Below are 4,952 nucleotides of genomic sequence, written 5' to 3' on the forward strand. Positions count from 1 at the left end.
CGTCACCGACAGCATAGACTGTTTTATCTCCCGGCCTGCAGGACTAACTTGCCAATGGTCATGCCGGTGGGGAGAGCAGTCTTGCTGTTGAACAGAATTAATTCGGATATCGACATATTTAGCATCGGTGAAACTGCCTTCAAAAAGGAAGCTCTATTGATGCTGGTATAGTTTATACACCACTTATTATGTAATACCATTTTACAAATGTACTTAAAAACGAAATAAAATGTAATTTTGTAATGTTTTTAAAGGAATAAACTGATTGAATTGAATTGAATTGAATTGAATTGAATCTGCCAAAGCGGTCATACCGTCAACTTCTTCCGTTACTTAGGCAAACCTTTCTCCTTTACCAAAGTCATCTGTTCCGAGAGCTACATCGAAGAGGGAAAAGCAATCGGAGATTTTTGGCAGTTCTCCATACAAACAAAAATTAGAAAAATATGGTGCAATTATAACTAAAATGAAGGAGAATTTATTTGATAAAATGTTTGACAAATCTTGCTGCTCAAATTTGTCAATTTGAGCAGCAAGATTTGTTCTCTTTTTTTGTGCTCAGTTTGACAAATCAGTATGCTCCAAAGAAGAAAAATCAGAACCTCTCATATATATTTGCCCATATATATGAGAGGTTTCGGAGAAATATACAAGGAATGGTGGCACGAGAGATGCACTGTTTGTTTGGGATCTGGAGATTATATTTGTAATAATTGTCACTGATTATCCCATTATATAGTGTGTGGACACCGATTTCACCCTCATGCTGGGTTTTTAAATTTATTTTATTTTGCTTAGGTGTGATTTATTTATATATTTATTATATTTAGGTGTGAGTTAGACGATTCGTATTTTTGTTGTAACAACTAGAAAACAAAGATTTGAAATAAGCTTATTTTTGTTTTCATAAAATGTTTAGTTTTATTTGAACACATTCTGAACTGAAATCTGCGCGCTCTTGTACCACCCTACCCTACATCCTCATTTTATCCAAACCATTGATTCTAAATTAATTAATTCTTTAGTAAATGTACATTTCTTTTATTTTCATGAGTATGTTGAACAAACGGCAGTTAACTTTATTATGCATTGCATATTGTATACTACCAAATATGTACACAATATGCAATGCAACCAACAGTTTCCAATATTTATGTTTTAACCCTTTCTTATTAAGTAAATTATTATTATAATAAGTTTGGTAATCAAACATCAACTCTTTATGTTTTAATAATTGAATGATTTTTATTTTTCTCCCATTTTCTTTTCTTCTCTTTTTTTGAATTTTTTTTTTGAAAGTAACTAAAGTATTTTTCGAGAGATTTTTGCTCCATTAAAAACGAATCGTGTTTTATTAAATGTGTTCACCCTTTTCGCTTAATTATTATCGTTTTTTTTAATATTAGCGCTCTCCCTCTAACAGTCGTATTTACATATCTTCCTTTCAAACCATCTTTGAACGCTTACTACGGGGCCTTAAGAGGACATTGTATTGAAAAAAAAACATTTTAAATAAACCCTCGTGGAAAAGCGCACTGCGGAACACCGGAGATTATTAATAAATTAGCAATAATCAATTTTCTCCGTACATATATATATTATATGCCCTAAGTGGAACATTTGCCGGCATTCGTCTTTCTTCCTTCATTCAATAAAGCCTTCTTTCCGGAACCAACTACCCCCAATCCGTCTTAAAACGTCAACCATTAAGGTTGCGATATACTCGTAGTTACCAACAGCAGTAAGGGCTTTAGCTTGAAATTACAACTTCACACTCCTCTTTCGAATCTTCTTCCCATCCCCACTACCTCACATCAATCCCCAATTGGAGGTGACTGTCACACACTGGCTCGTGTACGGTATTAATATTAAAATTAATAGATTAACGATTGTGCTATTTACCATTGTTAAGTCTTATTATTAAGCGTTCAAAAAGAAGAAGAAGATAGTTCGAAAGGGAGAAGTGTATATACGAATGTTAGAGGGAGCGCGCTAATATTTTATTCATTTATTTATTTAACGCCCAGAGGGCTTTTACATGGTTGGTAGTATAATTTTAATTTGACAAATACTTTCAAACATAAAAAATAAGAATAAAATTACATTTGATAAAAGCTATGTAACAAGTTATACAAACACAAGAAACAAAAACAGAAAATTACAGCTATTTGTAGGTTTACATGATGTGTTTAGGAGTATTGTTGAAATAAATGTTTTAAATGATCCACAAAACTTGCCAAGTTGGTATTGAATATGTCAACATCACCCAAGTAATGATTTCCCATGGTGTGAAGTCGTTGTATCGGAGAGTGGGCAATGTAGTTACGCTTATGTGTGCTGCTGTAGAATATTGTATTTTGTCGTGTTGTTACTGTGGGTGTATGTATGTTTATAAGTTGCAGGAGTTCACAACAGTCGAATTTAGAGTTAAGTATTTTGAATAAGAACGTTAAATCGTTTATTTTACGTCTATCTTCTAATGTATGTATTTTTAGAGTATTTAATAAGAAATTGTATTTTAAGTCTTCGACAGGGATATTTAATTTAAAATTTATAAAACGTAGAAATTTTTTTTGTATTCGCTCAATGTTGTTAATGTGAATTGTATAAGATGGAGACCAAACTACTGAGTTATATTCAATTAGACTTCTTACTAGAGATACGTATAATAGTTTAATGGCTTGCAAAGAATTAAAGTTTTTAGTTGTTCTTAATACGAAGCCTAGTATTTTCATACCTTTGTTCACAATTTGATGGATATGATTGGTGAAACTTAGTTTTTATATTAAAAAGAAACGATATTAATTGAATTAAAATTGGTAAAAAAAAAAATGGGTGTGTCAAGCCTACGCAAGACAGAAGTGAAACTTCTAGTATTCTTCTCTCTCTCTCTTTTCATTTCATTCTCTCTTTTTTTCTGTCTATTGACATATTTATAAGTAGCATGTGATAAAAAAAATTAAAAGTTATAAAAAAAGAAAAAAAAAATTAGTTAAAGCGGGGATCGAACCTCGGTTCTTCACGACCACAGTCGTGCGCTCTGCCTGTAGACAGCGAAGATGAGTTAGGAGAGTGAGTTAAACTAGGTATATAATATTAGCTAGGCTCCTATAGCGAAATGATCCCGTTTTTTCGTCACGGTCATGAGTCGGTTTTACTCCGGTCCTCGAAATTGCATGACGCGCGTAAAGAAGTTTCACTTCAAAAAATTCCTGCAAAGTTATGGATGTAATTACGATCTTTTTCAAGCGCGTATGTAATGATTATTTTTATCAACGTCGCATACACCTTGCTAATGTTTTCAGTATTATTAGGGCTTTTTTATACTAATTTTCATATATTTATTGGCAGGTAGAGTAGAAATTAATATTGTTTAGCGTTTGCCAACGACCATACCATGTTGAACACACCGGTTCTCGTCCGATCACCGAAGTTAAGCAACATTGGGCGCGGTCAGTACTTGGATGGGTGACCGCTTGGGAACACCGCGTGCCGTTGGCCCATTTTTTATGGTAATTTCATGTTTTTTTTTTATTTTTTTATCGTTACTATCATTAATAATATCATAAAATTCTTTAACTTTTCAAGTATGCTACAGGCCTAAAATATTACTTAGTGGATTGATATTATGGTCAACCATTGAAAAAAAAAATTCCTGCAAAGTTATGGATGTAATTACGATCTTTTTCAAGCGCGTATGTAATGATTATTTTTATCAACGTCGCACACACCTTGCTAATGTTTTCAGTATTATTAGGGCTTTTTTATACTAATTTTCATATATTTATTGGCAGGTAGAATAGAAATTAATATTGTTTAGCGTTTGCCAACGACCATACCATGTTGAACACACCGGTTCTCGTCCGATCACCGAAGTTAAGCAACATTGGGCGCGGTCAGTACTTGGATGGGTGACCGCTTGGGAACACCGCGTGCCGTTGGCCCATTTTTTATGGTAATTTCATGTTTTTTTTATTTTTTTATCGTTACTATCATTAATAATATCATAAAATTCTTTAACTTTTCAAGTATGCTACAGGCCTAAAATATTACTTAGTGGATTGATATTATGGTCAACCATTGAAAAAAAAAATTCCTGCAAAGTTATGGATGTAATTACGATCTTTTTCAAGCGCGTATGTAATGATTATTTTTATCAACGTCGCACACACCTTGCTAATGTTTTCAGTATTATTAGGGCTTTTTTATACTAATTTTCATATATTTATTGGCAGGTAGAATAGAAATTAATATTGTTTAGCGTTTGCCAACGACCATACCATGTTGAACACACCGGTTCTCGTCCGATCACCGAAGTTAAGCAACATTGGGCGCGGTCAGTACTTGGATGGGTGACCGCTTGGGAACACCGCGTGCCGTTGGCCCATTTTTTATGGTAATTTTATGTTTTTTTTTATTTTTTTATCGTTACTATCATTAATAATATCATAAAATTCTTTAACTTTTCAAGTATGCTACAGGCCTAAAATATTACTTAGTGGATTGATTATTTTTTTATCGTTAACATCATAAACAATCTTATATCATTCTTTAACTTTTCAAGTATGCTACAGGCCTAAAATATTACTTAGTGGATTGATATTATGGTCAACCATTGAAAAAAAAAAAGGCGTTAAAAACAAAAAAATAATGTGCGATGGCCGAGAATCGAACTCGGATCAACTGCTTGGAAAGCAACTACGCTGACCATTACACCACCAACGCCAGTTGTCGAGATGAGCTAAGAAGCATTTATATTTTACTTCAAAACTTTGACTAGATCAAATGAACTTTAATCGGTCCCGCATTTTCGTTTCGGTCATGAGTTCGTTTTACTCCGGTCCTCGAAATTGCATGACGCGGGTAAAGAAGTTTCACTTCAATATTTTATAAAACACAACCCTTTTAAAATAAAGCCAAATCTATCGATAAATACTCAAGTTGCGTTTAAA

At 33.2% G+C, this 4,952-nt stretch overlaps 3 non-coding genes across 3 annotated transcripts; all 3 read left to right on the plus strand.

Moving 5' to 3' along the window:
* Nucleotides 1–3,382: 3,382 nt before the first annotated feature.
* On the plus strand, nucleotides 3,383–3,501 carry LOC149412264 (5S ribosomal RNA). Its single transcript, XR_016304616.1, has one exon. It is a non-coding gene; the product is annotated as a 5S ribosomal RNA (ribosomal RNA).
* Nucleotides 3,502–3,825: 324 nt separating this feature from the next.
* Nucleotides 3,826–3,944, plus strand: LOC149412265 (5S ribosomal RNA). Its single transcript, XR_016304627.1, has one exon. It is a non-coding gene; the product is annotated as a 5S ribosomal RNA (ribosomal RNA).
* A 322-nt stretch (nucleotides 3,945–4,266) lies between these two features.
* LOC149412266 (5S ribosomal RNA) lies at nucleotides 4,267–4,385 on the plus strand. Its single transcript, XR_016304638.1, has one exon. It is a non-coding gene; the product is annotated as a 5S ribosomal RNA (ribosomal RNA).
* The last annotated feature ends 567 nt before the right edge of the window (nucleotides 4,386–4,952 follow it).

Source organism: Hesperophylax consimilis, chromosome 23, assembly GCF_061612785.1.
Source record: "Hesperophylax consimilis isolate HC1 chromosome 23, BYU_Hcon_1.0, whole genome shotgun sequence".
NCBI classification, from domain to species: Eukaryota; Metazoa; Arthropoda; class Insecta; order Trichoptera; family Limnephilidae; genus Hesperophylax; species Hesperophylax consimilis.